Source organism: Ursus maritimus, unplaced genomic scaffold, assembly GCF_017311325.1.
Source record: "Ursus maritimus isolate PB19 unplaced genomic scaffold, ASM1731132v1 scaffold_20, whole genome shotgun sequence".
Taxonomy (NCBI): Eukaryota; Metazoa; Chordata; class Mammalia; order Carnivora; family Ursidae; genus Ursus; species Ursus maritimus.
Genome location: NW_024424453.1, coordinates 548,706 through 567,359, shown reverse-complemented (window position 1 = coordinate 567,359; position 18,654 = coordinate 548,706). Strand labels below are relative to the sequence as shown.

Below are 18,654 nucleotides of genomic sequence, written 5' to 3'. Positions count from 1 at the left end.
TTTTTTTTCTTGTGATGAGAAACTTTAAGATTTACTCTTAGCAAAAAAAAAAAAAAAGATTTATTCTTAGCAATTTTGAAAAATGCAATGCAGTATTAATTAACTGTAGTCACCATGCGTACATTTTATTCCCAGGACTTATTTTATAACTGGATGTTTGTGCCTTTTGACATCATTTTGTACATGGATTAAAATGACATTTATTTAGTCATGATTCTGCAATTTGGAAAGTCCTTGAAAAGGAAAGCTAGTTTCTGCTGTCCCTAAAGCAGCTAGAGGCTTCTTGCCAGAGTCATCTGATGGTTTTCTCACTCACACATCTGGGACCTAGCTAGGAAGCCTCAAACAGCTGGGTTTCCTTGGGCATTTCTATCTCTACTTAGTATCTTTTCATGTCTCTCCAAAATGGAATCGTTAAGGTAGCAGAATTTCTAATATGTTGGCTGTCAGCTCATAAGATCCTCAGGGGCTTCCCGGGTATAATCTGAAACTGGCTCCCAAATGCAGAGAGCAAGGAGAGACCAAGGAGAGAGGCAGGCTACTCCAGGTTGGCAGGTGGCTGTTTTAATACATTAAGGGTACTTGCATATGAGTTTTGTCTTGGGTGACAGCAAGATGAATGGATCCCTGCACCAACATGCTGAAATTTATATAGAAAGGCAGGTGTTCTCAACATCACCATCTCAAGGCTATGTCCCTGGAGCAGGCTCTGGGGGCAGAAAAGGCAAGCAGAATCCACATTCCAAGAACAGGGGAGCAGACAAGGAGCCTCTGATTGCCTGGTCCAGCTCATGTGTCAACTGGTGGTAATATCGCCTTCCCTATCATTGGCTCATCTATCCTGAAGAGAAGGCTGCGTTGTCTTTTATGACCTAGGTCTCAGAAGTAACGCAGCATCATTTCTGCTGCACTCTGTTCGTCTTGGCTCATAGACACTAGCAGGTCCAAGGAAGGGGAAACAGAGTCCATCTCTTGATAGAGTGGCAAGCTTCTGAAAGATCACGTGAGAATAAAAATGCTCATATGGCTATTTTTAGAGAATACAATGCACTACAAGTGGATCGAAGCTAGAAGTTTTCACTAGAAAAGCCTCCCAGAGATTCCCAATCACAGCTATTTTAAGTTTCCTCCCAAAGCACTTCAATACATTCTTTTGAGACATGGTCTTATCACTGCCTGAGTGGGATTATAGTTATTTCGCATGTGTTCGTTCTCCATATGGACTCTGTTTCTTGAAGATAGAGACCATATCTCATTCATTTATGTGTGTGTATATATGAAATAGTGATGTATACGTCACGCAGTAGGTACTTAGTAAATGTATCCTGAAATGGTTTGACTAAAATTGAATTACAGCACGGTAGTCTTATTTCATCCCCTGCAAGAGTCAGTAGCCTGGTAGAGTTAGTGTGCCATGTGGGTCCTCCAGAAAGCAGAAACATAGAAAGAACTGAACACAAACAGAATTTATTGAAGGTAATGCCTAGAAAAGTTGAAGGGGAGAAGGATCAGAGGTTGTCAAGGAAAGCTGTCAGTGCAGATCTGACATCTGTGGAAGAAGAAGGGGAAGAAAGAGTAGACAGTAGGAAGAAAGGCATCGGGGCTGGGTGCAACCCAGAGCCCGTGCCTGAGTGCCACAGTGAATTCAGAAGGAATAGAAGACGGAGGCTGTCATCTATAGTGCTCCGAGCAGGGTTCTAGATCTGAAAATCGTGTTGATGTCTAGGAACTGTAAAAGGGACAGGTTTCTATTGGGGAAACCACCCTCAGATTCCTGCTTCTCCGTTCATGCTTTCTTCTGATGCTAGTTATCAGACACCATCTGCACTTGCTGTCTCTTTTGCCCCAGCAATGCCATGTTCTGTTAACTAACTCATCAATTCCCTCTCTGTAAAGCCCCTTTTACCATTCTCGGACCTTGCTGATGTTTACAGCCATTGTCACGCTCTGGTTTCAGATGGTTAAGCAACAACACCTGACCTCTCTTACTCTGGGGATCTGTTATGTCCTTTCTACTAACAAGCAAGATCTGTGACTACCTCTTCTACCCTCAGCTCTGGCCCGTGGAGGAGAACCGTCTCTCAGCGAAGCTAGCATCTGTCTCAGCACTGCAGTTTTTAAGTCTTCGGCTAAAGGTGAGTCCTCAGGGTCACCCCCTGGGATGATGTTCTTCTGTGGGTCCTCTAGTCTCACATTATATAATCATTTTATGTACTTGCTCCTGAACATTTTCATCCCTTTAGCTACCGTCTGCGGAGGTGACTCAGGAGCTTCAGCCTTACTCAGTCTGAGCTATCACTTCTCCAGGTTTTAAAGAGCCTCCTAGCAGCCAGTTTTCATAATCCCTAGGGTTCTTGCCAGGGAGTTAAGTTTTGTATTCTATAAAAGTGCCCCTAAATCAATGAATTCTTGTTTATTTATTTCATATTCCAAGCCCCTTGAAATACAGCAGTAGAGGCCAGGTGGTGCTGCTTAACCGCTGTAAAAGTCAGCAAGGTCAGAGGAGCAGCCACGGGGGCTTTACTGACAGGAAGCTGATGAGTTAGTTAATAAAACATGGTGTTGCCAGGGACAAAATCCAATATCAGGAGTACTCCCTTGGATCCTGTTGTTACATGGTAGCTAATTTTTGCAGTTCCTTTGGGTTGTAATCTTTTTCGTCCTATATCAAACTTAGCATATTGCCAGCCTGGTTATGCTGAGATTTAACTATAATTATCAGCCTGGGACAGCTCCTGAGGGGGATGCCTATTAGTCTGCAGTGTCTCCCCAAGCAAAGGAAGTACTAGTTCTTAATACATTAGATGGGCCATCTCGGTAGGCTTCGAGGGTTCAGAGAAGTCTGAGGAGCCCCCAGTGATCTGGGGAACTCAGCCTGATGTCTTCATTCCTTGTTTCCCTGTCTTAGGTAAGAGACTGTCTTTGGCTGAGAATTTAATTATCTCTGGATCTCTACAGAGACAATTAAAGATCTGAGTAAGACACCGCCATGGCTACCTCCATGGATTATAATATAATAAAAGTTTTTTGAGGGTTTTTTGTTGTGGTTGTTCAGGTGCCTTCATCTCAAGGAACTAATATTAATCTTAAAAGTTTACTGGTAAGCATTGGTGAATTTAAATTGGCTAATTATTTGCTCCAGTAGATTTTTCCCCCTTTTCCCCAAAGAAGACCTTAATTTCCAAAGACACATTTTTTTATAAATTTACTGACCTTTGATTAGAGGGCAAATGGAATTTATACTATAAGTTTAATTCTCCAGAAGAATTTCTAAGACCAGAAGTAAAATAATACCTTCATTTTTGTAGGATTTTTCTTTGAAATAGTGGTTTGGTTTTATCCTCCACTGACATAAGTTTAATTTATTGGAAATAATTTATATGAGCTGGTTAATCACTACTTGGTAGAAATTAGGAGTATCTGGAGAGTTGAAACATGGAATGCCTACTGATATTTATGTCAAACTTGCTAAGAGATTAAAGTTTCTGTAATGTTCTCCTTTCTTTGGCAAAAAGATGTTACCTTTAGTTAAAGAGGTTCCCACTGGTTTATTCTTTAATTATCTATAATATTAATTGAGAAATCATGTAAATTATTAACATAATTGCATGACATTTTAGAAATAGAAAATAAACAAATTTCAAATAGTAGAGTTAACAGAAAATTATACTGTTTTTTTTTAATTTATTTTATTTTAGAGAAAGAGAGCAGGAGATGGGGAGAGAATATCAACCAGACTCCAAGCTGAGCTCAGATCTTGATCTCACCACCCTGAGATCACAACCTGAGCCAAAACCGAGAGTCAGGCGCTTAACTGACTTTGCCACCCAGGTGCCCCAGAGAAAATCATATTATTAAATGAGTTATTTGATGTTTACTGTCTTACAAATTGGGCTGCATTGATCCATCAATTTGATAGCTTCCTCTGGGAGCCTTGGATTTCATTCTCTTATTCTGTTACACAGGAGACGGTTTTTAATTAGATGTTAGTAGAGAAAATCCATACTTTTTATTTTAAAAACAAATATATAGTCTTTTATTTCTAAAAGTATTCATTTTTTTAAATACCAATATTTTTCTATTTAATGACATATAAAACTAACCTCCCCATCTTATCTCCATATAGATAACAGTATTTCTTTATGGGAGTGAAATGATTTTTATAATATCAATCAATTTCTGGCTAAAATAAAAGGACACAATTTAGATGGATAGGAAATGAGACCTTTACATAAATTCATCTTTGGATTTTGTTTTCCTGTATCATAGTACTCTTTTTTTATTCTGTTTTGAAATATTCTACAATTTAAGCTTAGGACAATAATCGATTATAATAAAAAATACAGACTATGCTTTATTTTTTAAAATTCTAAGTGAATTTCCATGTTGATAACACAGGTAAAAACAGAATTTTGTTTACCATTAGATCGTTCAGCTAACATAAATCTATGATCAAGGAAAAGATCATGAGGAATAATAATTTTTGTCACTATGCAAATGTCAACTGCATGTGGAATTACTTTATTTTTTTAGAACCTTCTAAGTTATTAGCAGATTCTCCCATTAACAACCTGATTTGTCTTTCTACAGTTGGTCCCTGAGTAACACAGGTTTGAATTGCTCACATTCATTCATATGTGGACTTTTTTTAATAAACACAATACTGTAAATGTATTTTCTCTTTTTTATGATTTGCTTAATAACATTTTCTTTTCTCTAGCATACTTTATTGTAAGAGTACAGTACAAGATACATATATAAAGTGTGTGTTAGTCGACTGTTTATGTTATCTGTAAGGCTTCTGGTCAACAGCAGGCTATTAGTAGTTCAGTTTTGGGGGAGTCCAAAGTCATATGTGAATTTTCAACTGAGTGGGAGGTCAGCACCCCTAATCCATATGTTGTTCAGGGATCACATATATTCTCATTTCATGCAAAAGTTTCAAAGCTGATGGCTTGCCATAAAAGTCATAGAAAATGGTAAAACAAAAAATAGAAAATCATAGTCAAAGAAGAAGATAACAAATGCACCAAGCATGCATCTGATGCCTTTTTTATGCATAAACTTTAAGTCAGAGTTTCACAGAGAACAAGGCACAAAGGAAAACATAAGCAGTGATCTAGTTCTCATGTTGGAAAAGACGGTGAATACCAGTTCTTTAGGAGAAAAGCTCTCTTTCACTAAAATTCTGAAAGCTCTCTCTCTGCATCTTTATGAAAAGGAAGAGTTATATAAGAATATTATATATCAATTAATATTTCCCAGAAATTTTAAGTCGTTTTCACTTAGCATTTTTTGTCTCCTAGAAATATTAGGTGAGATATTGATAAATAAAAACAGAAGGATTTACCTTCTGATAACCCTTATTGATCTATTGTTGGAAATTTTAATTCCGTAAATATCAGTTACCTAATTTTTGTTGACTGAAGAACCTAGAATACTAAAATGAGTTATTTATTTCATGAGTTATTTTATATGGGGAAAGACTATAATGACTGCTAGACTATAATGACATAATGCAGATTTCACTTACTACTGTACTTATGCACAAACTCTAAGTAATTTTATATCCTAAATCCTTTAGAGAACTAATTCACTGAAACAGCAGAAACAGATCCACAATAACTTCAGGTACTGAAATTACAAGACAAAGTATAAAATAAATCTATTTGGTGATTGGGTACCTTAGATAACAAGATTAAAATTGTGATCCTGGGACAAGAATATTTGAAATAAAGCATAATGATATAAAAATACAATGATGCAGTTCAAATTTAAAGGTCAATGATGAATTAGCTAGCAGATTAAACACAGCTAAAGAAATAATAAATAAAATGTAAGATAAAATAAGTTATATAGAATGCAGTCTAGGCAGACAAATGGAAAATATGAAAGAAGGCTAAATCATATGAAGAATAGCATGAGATAGTTGAACATATATCTAATAAAATTTAAACAGGGATACAGGATAGGAAAGAAGACATGCTCAAAAAGATAATGGCTGAAAATTTTCCATTTTCTGTTAAAAGACAATAATCCCAAGATCCACAGACATCCCAAAGATCTAAGTCATACCACGTTGGTATCTAGGGACAAAAGAAAGTGTGTATATCCTCATGGTGGAAAGAGTGATTAATCCTTTGTACAGTCCTTTTCTGTTGCCCGCTCATTCCTCTATGAAGTGACTACTTTTTCCTGGAATCATGTCAGTGCTTTCTATCATCGTGTCTTCTAATGAAAGCTGTTTACAGCTCATTTATGGTCTCTCATCTGGATATAGTCAGGGCCCATATCTTCCAATCTGTCCCCCCACTTCTCCCTGGTTCTGAAAATACCAAATTCTTAGCTTCATCCTCTATATGGTCCTTGGCTAAATAATGCACTCCCCAGATTCTAATTCAAGTTATTTTCACTAAATTATACCATCCTTTGAAGGTCTGCTCTCTTTCCCATATCTCAGCGATGTTTACTTTCTTCCCAAGAACCTCTGAATCTCTTACATGCAACATGGGCCTTGAGGAAAGGTGAGGTGCCATCATACTGGAACCTGTCTTTGCCTACGTGTGCCCTGCTGCATTTCTACAATGCCAAAACTCTATGATGTTGGTGAGTTCCTAGAGTCCCAGCAAGAAATACAGCCCAAGTCAGCTTTGTTTTGGCTGTGTGCTCATCCTATTTGGTTTCTATTCTCTCACACGCCTCCTTTCCACATAGCTCAAAGTCCAGAGTGGCAGAGAATCTGCATACATGAGATCATGGGCTAAAAAGCTTGCAGGATTTAGTCCTGTTGTTGAAGGCTGCATAGAAGAGAAAAAGAAGCTGACTTCCGAAATAGGAAAATGTTAAGGAAGTATGTGTCCCATACTTTGAGAATAAACATTAGCGAGCTCATACTTCTTTCTTTCTTATTTAAGTATATACCTTCAAAGCTGGCTTTTAATTGAAAGCAAATACAAATAAATTTCAAATTACAAGACTTTTCATAAAGGATATGTACAATAATTATTTCCTTATGAATTAGTCATTAATATGGCATGAATTAAGACAAATATTTTGGAAAATATTTTACTTCAATATTTTTTGCTATGTAATCATTATACTTTATTGGGTTCTTAATAAGTAACTAAGCAATGTTCATGTATTTATGATGTTTTCACTAATTCATGAAATGGCATCTTATTTATTTGATATAAAATTTAATGATCCATTATTGATATCAAAAAGACAGGGCAATAATATTTTATGCTATCTCAAGACTACAATATTTTAATAATAGATACATGATAATTTACATATTTTTAAATAAATATGAGGTCTATCCATTATGATAGAGAATCAAGTTGTATTAAATTTATTAGATTATTTTATCAGAATACTAAAATATAATTAATAGGGAAACTTGTTGAAATAACAATTCAAAGATATTATAAATTAGCTCTTGGAAAACCTAGAAAACTTATAATTATTTCAAATGCTAATTATTAACCTTCATAAGCAACAGCTATTTTGTGTATATCAAAATATCTTCATTTTTCAAATAAATTAAGGTCATTATCAGGCAGAGGGCATTCTAAACCCAATTTATCAAATCTCATGAAAATCACGTATTGTGGTTATTCAAACCATAAGCCCAGAATCCTGGCTTGGCTTTGAGGTAAATATTCATCATTTTCCCAGTTAGCATTTTATTTTAATGAAAAATTACTGTAATGTCTGAAATATCACTTACCAAATTCCAAACCATGCAAGAGGGATATAATACAAATCATAAATATTTAAAATTTGTCACTGAAAATAAGTAATAAAATCTGATCAGATTTCCAGCAAATTATGACAATTCTAGAGAGTCCTGTAATTTCAGATATGAGTCTCTTCCAACAACAACAATAAATCGCATTAATATTTTACCACTATTCAGCAAATAGATACTTTACAAAGAAGTTTTGCCTACTACAAATTATGGTTACTTTTAACTGGGAGTGGGGCAGTATGAGCACAGATTCAGAAAGGGGAAGGGGGATGAGAAAAGAGAATACAGGGTGGAAGGAAGACAATACAATTTTGGGAGTGATATTTTAAAATTAACATCTCCATAAATCAAATGTTCTTGAATTTTTTTCTTCATAGTAATGAAACAATAGACTAAGCTTCTATTACAGATTTTCACAATAGTTGCAGTTCTGTCTGAGGAGTTTCCCGTTGTGTGTAGGAACAAATTTTTGTAATCTGGAATAATTATGTTGGGGGCTGTACCGTGAGATTAACATCTGTGTACAATAGCCTCAGTTCCTCTCTTTCTCTCAATCCTGTTCACTCAGAAAATATTCGATTTTATTTTAAAATAATAAAAAGTTGATTTCTCAACATGTAAAACTAAAGACCCATATGAATTATCCGATGTATTTGAAAATTTTAAAAATAAAAAGCAATGTGATTATGGCCACAAATTCTCATGGGAGTGTGTATAGGACCTTATTATTTAATGCTCAAGTATATTTTTTTTATTCAGAAAGATACAAATACTCATAATTACATCTATATGCTATAGAAAAATATCTAAATTTGATATATGTATGTAGCTATATTGAAAAATATGCAAATAAAGCAATAGCTTGAAAATGAAAGGGGTCTTTTTTGGGGGGGAGAGGAATTTTATATTAGGCTACTAGAATATAAACATCAAAATAAAGAAAATATCGATCATAATAGCATCTGCATTGCATGAAGACCCATGTGAGCAAAATGGTGACACTGAGGATGAAGCGTGTATGTGTTCTAATACCATTCATTTTCTCCTCCCTTTCTCCTCTCCTCTCCCTTCCCTTTATGTTCAACATACGTAGTTTAATTTTTCATTTTAAATTTAAAACTTCATGAATCACGTATATAGCCTCAAAATGAAGCATATTTAATATATAATTTGCTTCTGTTTGTATGCATTTGGTGCTCAAATTTCCAATAGGTAGATGATAGATTAATTGTGCCGGTACTTTGTGATTAGTGCTTTATATTATCAAAGTCTGGAACCTGAAACTCTGAATTAACATTGTTATCACTCACCTCACATTTAATCATTCAAAGGCATCCCCCACCCTGGGAATATATCTGTTCTGACTGCATAACAAACACCTGGATCTAATGTTAAGTTACAATACTTAGGTTCTATTTCCCAGAAATTCTGACTGAGTAAATCTGAGAATTTCTCTAAATGTGTTGTTATTCTGTTCCTCAAATCCAAGGGATTCTAATATAAATTTCAGTTTTTGGGAACTTGAGCAAACGTCAGCCAACTAGAATTGGCACTTGCTGCCCTTCTAAAATGTGAAACATTGTATCTTCATCTTGCTGACCAGGATACAGTATCTTTTCAATTTTTTGCAGTACCGAGCCACAAGAACTGACTCTTGATAACTGAATCAGAAAAAATTATTTATTTTTCACATGACAGAGATTGACTGCAAATATGTGTGTGATATTTGTACATGCACACACATATATTGTTCATATCTCCATATAATCATTTTATTTCTATAACATCAATAATAATGTTCCCTATTTGGAATCCTTCACAGAATCTACTAGAAGGATACAGAGTGAGGCTCAGGCTGTTTATGAAACAAGGTAACACTTGATATCAGGTGATTTGTACCAAGAATGTATGTTGATGACGCTGCCAAACCTGGGCTGAAACCACATTAATACTAAACAATATCGATGACTGTTTGGTTGTCTGTGAGAAGCATTGTTCACTAATACTTCTGGAACTCAGAGGAAATAATAATAGTAGCATCACATTGTCAAGACATTTAACTATGCATTAAAATTTGATTTAAAATACCCATATTGATCAGCATAAACTTTTACTTGACAAGGCTTGTCTACAAATATCACAAACCACGTTAGCAAAATTAAGAAAATTAAGCTATAAACTTTTCTGAAATCCAACATTCTGTTTTAACCATTCTCTAAGAGAGTCCCATCTTATTGACAGTTGAAGCTATAGGAAATAAAATGCCTTTCATTGAAAATCATTCATTGAAGGATTTGTAGGATATTTGTTGTCTAAAAGTATAAGGTATTTTATTAAAAGACTCTGTAATATAATTTAAAATTATATTCAGAAAAAATTAATTACTATTACTGATATATTCACTGACTTAATAAACTTCATGTTTTAAAAATACAGCTTCTTAATTAAAACCTAGCCAAACAATTTCATATTGCTCTAGTTATTTACAATAAGAACTTCTGGCAGTAGTGGCCTTCACTGACTCAATAGCCAAAAGACAAATAAAACCTATTGCCCTAAAAATTCCAATTTGAAGTCTATCAGGCCCTCAGGCACTGGGGGAAAATGCAAGTAAATAAGTTAATAATATTATAATGGAATTAATATAGTATTATGTCCTTTCATATTCCTTAAAGAATCTAAAAACATTTACTAAACTAACCTTATATTTTCTCTATTTTACATAATTCCTGTCATTTTCCTTAATTCTTTTTAAGCCTTAAATCATGTTATGTCTCTTTATTGGCTTGCCTTATTTTTTTCTTATCTTACATTGTGGAGTTCTAACATTAATCGATAGAAGATCTCAAAAAATCTTATTACTAGATTTAATGGAGAATATTGGCTATTGAGAACATTAATTTTGTTTTCTATATTAAAATAAATTCTTTTTGGAATCAAATTATTACATCCAGAAAAATAATCGTATCACCTTAGTTCATAGCTAATTTTAAGTGGATATGTGAAATGTATAATTATATCAGATAAAGTTGATGAAGATAGATTTTATTTTTGAAATAGAGCAATTTTCTTCTTAATTATCTTTAAAGTATTCCTTTTGTTTCTTACCAAAGTATTTCAAGCCTAGAAATCTTGAAAATGTGCTTATAGTTGAATTAAGACATCTAATTCCAAGACTTGCAAAATTGCTATTTGGGGTCTAATATTTCTATTACCTTTCACCCACCCCAGTAAGTGTCACTGATGATAAAAAGTACTACATTTATCTCAAACACAGATTATAGAGGTTATTACTTTGCTTCCCCACCTGCTATATACATATGTGCAACCCAGAATATGTATCTGTCAAAAAATATCTTGCTTTTAGATCCAACACTGCATATTCACTCTGATTAATATGCATTGACTAAGAACCCTCATTTTGTGACAAATATATGCATTTCTTTTTTAATTGTAAAATTTCATTTTGATTTTATGTTTAAACCTTAACACAGTTTCAGTTTTTTGAGCCACCAAGAATGTTCTCTAACACCATATTCTACAAGTAGATATTAACGTTGATTTTAGCTAAAATACATCAATAGAATTCCTGCTATCCCTTAGAGAAGTTGAACATTTTTTTTTTTTTTAGCATTCAATTTATTTAAATTCTTCTGGTATCTATATTGGATTGTGGTGATGGCTTTTCTCCCCCAACTTTACTGGCATATAATTGACATATAGCACTGTATTAGTTTTAGGTGTATGACATGATTTTATGAACGTGTGTATTGCCAGATGGTTACCACAGTAAGTTCAGTTAACATCATTACCTCATGTGGTTACAATTTCCCCCCTTTGGCCCTGAGAACTTTTAAGATCTACACTCTCGGTAAATTTCACGTATACCAAACAATAAACAATAGTTAGCAGTACTGTGTGCATTTCTAAAATATCACATATGTGAGATTCTAATAATTATATCACACACAACTATATAAAAAAGGCTGTTTTTAGGGGAACCTTGGTGGCTCAGTCGGTTAAGCACCCAACTTTTGATTTCAGCTCAGGTCATGACTCAGGGGCTCAGGTTATGATCTCAGGGTCTTGAGATCAAGCCCCCCATCAGTCTCGGTGCTGGTGGTGGAGCCTGCTTGAGATTCTCTCTGTGCCCCTCTCCTACTAGCTTGCTCTCTCTTAAAAAAATAAAAAATAAAAGCCTTTGTAATATGTATGTATTCAATTCTTACTACTTCTTAGACACAAATTAAGTAGCATACTCAGAAAAAATGTTCCCTTTTGTACCAGTCTCCCTTGAGATTAGTTATGGCCAAATGACTAAGCCTTCGCCAGCCAGTGAATTATGAAGAGAAGTGATGTATGCTTCCTCCACGCCAGTTCTAACAAAACTGCCACATTACCTCATAGTAGTTCCCTTAGTAGTTCTCTTAGTAGTTCCCATTCCTTGCTGAATTGAGTGTCACTCTCAAGTAAATCTTGGTAGCCAAGTATAAAACAAGCAGTCCCTATCTCCTGAGTCACTGAATCCCCAAAGGTCTATGAGGATAGTGACAACTCTCTTAGCACAGACAGTTGGAATAGAGAAAAGGAAATAAACTTACATTGTGTTCAACTGTTATTTTGAGGGTTATCTGCTACAGAAATTTGTATTAACATAACTAGTATAAATTCTTAGTGTTACCTTATTTATATCTGTTCCTTTGGTGTTTTATGGTTTCAATGGACATTATTTTATTAACCAATTAATCTAAAAATAATGGTAAGTCTTTTATGTAATGACCTAATCTAAAAATAGAGATAGAAGAAACAGTGTTGACTGTAAATATAATCATTGTTGAAGTGGTGGGTGTAGCCATGATTTTTATTTTCCTCACACTTTGAAAAAAATGGATTCTAATATAGAAACACAAGAAAAACCAGTATTTACTGAGCACCTATTATTTGTACCCACAATGTGCCATTTGGTTTACCTGTCATTTACCATTGATTACTTACTTGAATTCTTATAGAAATCCACTTATATATGAAGAAACTAAGGTTTAGAAAAAAACGGTAAATGGATGTGTTGGAACTGAAATTACATCAAAGTCCTAATTATGCTATTATCTTTCTTTCTTTCTTTCTTCCTTTTTTTTAAAGATTTTATTTATTTATTTAACAGAGAGACAGCCAGCGAGAGAGGGAACACAGCAGGGGGAGTGGGAGAGGAAGAAGCGGGCTCCCAGCAGAGGAGCCCGATGCAGGGCTCGATCCCAGGACTCCGGGATCACGCCCTGAGCCAAAGGCAGACGCTTAACGACTGAGCCACCCAGGAGCCCCAATTTTTCTAAATTTTAAAAATGCAAAAGTTAAGGATACATAATACTATTTTACTGTTACAAAATTTAAAATGTGGTGTTTTTACATTTTTTTATTTTTATTTTTTAGAGAGAAAAAGAGAGTGGGGGAGGGGATGAGGGAAAGGGACAGAGAGAATCTTAAGCTTGCTCCACGCCCAGCGCTGAGCCTCACAACCCTGAGATCATGACCTGAGCCAAAATCAAGAGTCAGACACTTAACCAACGGAGCCACCCAGGCACCCCTGTGTTCTTATTTTTAAAATTTTATTTTCCTATTCTTATTTTTCTATTCTAAAAAATATAGAAGAGTCATAGACATTTTCCTTTTCTTATGATATTTGTTAAGTACTTTTCCTTTAAATATCTGGCTGCTTTCTGCAAAGCTTGACTGTTCTTAATTGCTGACTGACATCATTCAGCAGATAAACTGTTTCAGCATCATTTAGCTTAGTAAGCACTTGTTTTTTTGTTTTTGTTTTTGTTTTGAAGGGTTGCATAAAACATGGAATTTGTAAAGCTCATTTTGCAAAATGATGCATTCATAGAAATTTCAATTTGCATTTCTCATATTTACTTTGCATCTAGCACAAGGACCGGAGAACATACATTTGATATATTCTGTAGGTCAGGAGATACAATTTTAGTGATCACTTAAAAAATTTTAATTAATAAGCACAAAAAATCTATGCACAGAATAGTATCCCAGGGGAGATTTACTAAAGAATATTGGTAGTCAGTTTCAAAACTAATTCCAGTTTAGCACTTAATTTTTATTCAGTCTTCTATATTTATAGTTATTGTCTACATATAAGAGGAGGGACACTAATAAATATTTATTTGCCAGCAATTCTGAAATGCAGATAGGAGCCCTAAGGACCTTAGTATTAGAGGCTATCCTTATCTTCCTACTCCACCTTCTCCCCATTTTCATTTAGAAGTATTAGGTCATTCAGTAAATAAGGCAAATGCTTGAAAGTCTGACACCGATCCATACTAACGACTTCAATTGCATACTGGAATCCACTTGGATTGATGGTTCCTTAATGTTGACGTTACTCCCCAGAGCTCACAGGCCTGGCTCCTGATTTCTCAAGTAGGTCATGCTTCCTCTGCATCCGTTTCAGATTCTCTGTCATAATTAGAAAACAAAGAGAGAAAAGCAGGCTCAGCAAATTGAACAAACTAATTAAAAAGCAAGCATAGAGATGATTTTTCCCCATCCATGTGAAATGACCAAATGCCTTTAAAAAGTGCAACTGTTTAAATGAGAATGTGAAAGTATAAGACAACAGGTTGTTCAAAATTAAACATATGATCTAAGACTTTAATTGTCTATTTTGGAGAAAGCCAATCTCCTTCTCACGAAGACTCTGGTTCTTATACATTCAGACATAACGAAATGTTATTGCAATCTCCATAGAGATGGTAGCTACTTACACACTGAGAAAAAATCACTTAGGGCAGTTTCATAGTCTAAGAAAATGCTATGCTTCCAAATAAACCAGTTTTCATTAATGTGGCTCAGTCCATGTGTGAAGAGACCAGCAGCTAAATTAAAAACTGTCATTCTATCAAATAATTCAAGAAATACTTAATAAACTTTTGAGTTGATTTTACTTTTCAAGGATCCCAAATATGTACGTTGCATCTTCTTTAGTTGTGTTCAGCATTTATCACTTCCTAATTGTTTCCTTTTACATTTTAATGAGATAGTTTTTCCTTCCCATTCTCTAGTTAACTTACTGAGGTTTTTTTGTAGGGTCTGTTATGTTCTTATTTTTCCCCCTAATTTAGCCTTCATTTCCAAAATGGTTTTTAATTTGTTTATATTTCCTGATTTTTGTCAGTTTTCATTTTTTTCAATTTCTTATTATCTAGATAGTTCATTTCCAAGCAAACGTATTTCTGACTTTTTCATTCTTTTGAGGCCGGTATAGTTTTTTACATTTATTTTACTTTAGCTAAAAATATTAGGTAATTGTTTCATAAGATTTGTAGTCCCTATTTTTCTGTTTTTATTTTATCTTGAAGAAAATTTGGTTCCGTTTTATTTTTTCTCAGGATAACTCTGCATAAACCCTTCTTGTTCTCCGTATTTGAATGCTGTTAGTTCTCTGTGAAGGAGGTGGTAAAGCCAAGGTATTTTCCGAAGGTTTTCGATTTCAGTGTGTCCTCACCTGTTATTACCATCCATGGTCCACTCAAGACGTGGTCTTTCTGTGTAGCCACGTCATAGCTTTATTGTCATTCGGAGTGGTTTTGTGTTTCCTGTGTGGTTTCTCATTTCCAGGTCTTTCTAAAGCTCTATAGGTACTGCCTTTCAAGAACATGCTCTCAGATTTTATGATGTATTTTACCGTCACGGCACTTTCCACTGCTTTCTTTCTGCCCCTCACCTTGTAAATTAATTTCTTTTCTTTCATCCCAGGTTTTCTGGCTTGCTAAATTTGAATGTTGCATGCAGGGTAGTTTTCTGCTTTTTTCAAAATGAGTATTAAATGGATATTTCTGAGATCTTTAACAGTTCTGACCACCACACACCTATTTAATTACTTGCCGACTCCACAAGTATTTTGTTTTTGCACTTACCCACAATTCAAAGCCGTTACTTCTTTTCCCAGTACTTGAAATCATTTACAAACTCAGTTCTCCGTGCTCTCACTCATGGGAAATCTTTTCCTTTGGGGCATGAGTGTTGGTTGGATCGTCCATTACTCTGAAGCTCTCAACACTTGGTAGCATCTTCCTCCCAGCCCCTGCACAAAGCTACTGACGCTTTTTGGGATGATGCTTTGGATAAACTTACCACTAGATACAGGTAGTACCTCGTGTTGAGTAATTATATAATAGGGGAGTTCTCATCTGATAACTGCTCTTGTCTGTAAATCAGAAAGCAAAGTAATCTGAGAATAATGGGAAGATTTAGAAGTTTCAGAATGAAAGAAAAGATTTGATTTGTAGAGAGAGAATGGCTAGAGAGACGGTAAGTCTGCTTAGTATTTCTAATGCCCCCCATTGTTTGTTTTTCATGAATTTATGCTGGAAACAGTTTGTCTTGGTATGTCCTTTTAGAATGGTTAGTTTGCTGAGGGACCAGTGTGGAGAATTTCAGAATTAGATTCATTCAATATTGGGATTTCTCCATCAAGATTTGGTAAAATTTAGTCCAGCAAAGTATCTTTGTGAGTTAGCAATCTAAGCTGTATTATGAGAAAATTAAAAATAGCAGGATAATTTAAAATAATATTAAAGGAATGGAAAAATGTAGAGAAATGGAGTGCATATTTTTAAAAGGTTGAAAAGAGGTCACAGTGAAATGAGCAAACTGAGAGTAGCCGCAGGTTGGTTCAGAGGAAGATAATTGGATGAATGATTTTGGAATTGGATTGACTTAATGTGTTGACAGTTGTGGACGTTAGTGTGGAAGTGGCTGATGTAAGTGGAGTAGAGAAGTGGTTATGAACAGGCTAAGGACTTCACCGGGCAGAGTGACTGAGGGAACGTTCGGCTGCTTGTAGAAGTGCACAGTAGCATGGCAGGGTTTGGAGTTTAAAGAGAGAATAAGTCATGTGCCAATATATGATGAATTGTTGGTAGCAGGAATCAATGAAGGGCAAGCACAGGATGTGAGGAGAACGTGGCGTGTCTTAGTCTGTTCCGGCCGCCATAACAAACACCACAGACTGGGTAGCCTATAAACAACAGAAGTTTATTTTTCTCTTGCTGAAAGCTAAAAGGTCAAGAAAAGGGTGCCAGAATGGTCAGATTCTGGTGAAGGCCCTCTTTTGGGTTACAGACGTCTCAGTGTATACTCACATGTTGGAAGTGGCTAGGAAGTTCTGTTTTGTAAGAGCATTAATTCATCACCTAATCATCTCCCAAAGTCAACCACCTACTAATACCATCACCCATCACCTTTGGAGGTTAGAATTTCAACAAATGAATTTGGGGGACACAAACATTCAGACCATGGCAGCAGGGTTTCTTTAAAATCAAGGGATTAGCAATAATCTCTGAACTATCTGCAGAGATAACTGGAAACATAGACGAAAGACCCAAAAATCTGCAAAATTTAATTACACGAGAACTTGATTGAACAGCTACAACTCAAGTGGTGTTCTCAATAGTGAGTCATTCAAAGAAAGTTTGGAATTGAAGAGAACTTTTAGCTATGAGGTTAAAGATCCCGGGTTTGGGCGGGGGGTGGGGGAGAGGTTCTTAGCATGCATAGTTATTGAGAGCGCAGTGGAAGAGTTTGGGTTTCAGCAATAAGAAAGTTCAGAGCACCTGATGATAGAAAACAGATGGCCCAGGCCACATGGACTTTATTTACTTTTTATTTTTTATTTTTTTTGTATTTTAATTCCAGTTAACATGCAGTGATATATTAGTTTTAGGTGTACAATATAGGAATCCAACACTTCCGGGCATCACCCCATGCTCATTACAGCAAGTGCACTCCTTAATCCTCATATTAACTGGTAAAGGCAGAATAAATGATGTGGAGGACTCAGTCTCTTTTAAGAAAGTAGACCCTGGGCCAAGTATTCAGAATTCCTGCCCCAGTCTAGAGTGATGAGTAATGATGTATTTTGAAATATAAATATTATTTTACTGATGTAGAAACTATGTTAGCTTAGACAAGTTACTCAAACTGTTGTTTTAGTTTCTTTATCTAAAAAAGGAACTGTAATATCTAAATCAAAGAAAATCACATTAAAGCTTAATAATAAGTATTTATAATATTATTACCTGGTATACAGAATGTGCTTAATATTTTATATCACCAGTCCTTTTCAAATTTCATGCCTGTTCTTTACGACCCTACTCAAATTATATGGAAATAATGGGTCCTTATGTGAAAAGTCATGTGTTTTATTTTTTTATCCAACTATTTATTTCAAAATTGTATCCTTCAGGGACTATAGATCTTGTTAATTATGTATTTAAAAGGGGAAATCTATGTTATAGCCTGAAAGAGAGATCAGGGTGGACTTTGTGGATTATGAATATAAGATATTCATCAAAATACATACCCAGAAACTTGATAATTTAATTGCTCAAGGCATTCAGCATTTGCATTGTCAAAACATGTGTGAGAGTTACGTTTTAGGTCATGATACAATCAAGTAATTTCAAAAAATTTTATTGACTCTACTAATAAATATTAAACAGTATAATCATGAGACTGCATATGAAAAAAATAACAAATTTGTTTTCTCACTTAAATTTATTAACCCCTTTGGCAGCCTAGTTAGAGATTTTCTAAGCAGAAATGCTAATATAAAATGTATTAGCTTTCACACTGAAAGCCACTCAGGGCCCTCTTGTAATGCCAGCATCAGTTTTTAACAACACATTGACAGAATTTCCCGCTATTGTGAGATCTGTAGCAACTGACCCACAAATATCTTTCCAACTTTGGCGGAACTGGAGAAGTTGCAACGCAGCGATTCCCAGATAACACTGATGCATGGGTCGCTAAACATTTCTTTTTGCGATAACACCATTTATTCCATTAAACCCATAACATGGCTTTAGAACAAAGGTAATACGTGTGGGTAG

The 18,654-nt window shown here is 35.0% G+C and overlaps 1 long non-coding RNA gene across 1 annotated transcript in view; it reads left to right on the top strand.

Annotated features, from left to right (window-relative positions):
- The first annotated feature begins 2,066 nt into the window (after positions 1–2,066).
- Positions 2,067–18,654, top strand: part of LOC121104242 — a 42,928-nt gene continuing 26,340 nt past the window's right edge. The window contains exon 1 of the long non-coding RNA XR_005836520.1: positions 2,067–2,135. This is a non-coding gene — a long non-coding RNA (uncharacterized LOC121104242). The remainder of the gene's footprint in view (positions 2,136–18,654) is intronic.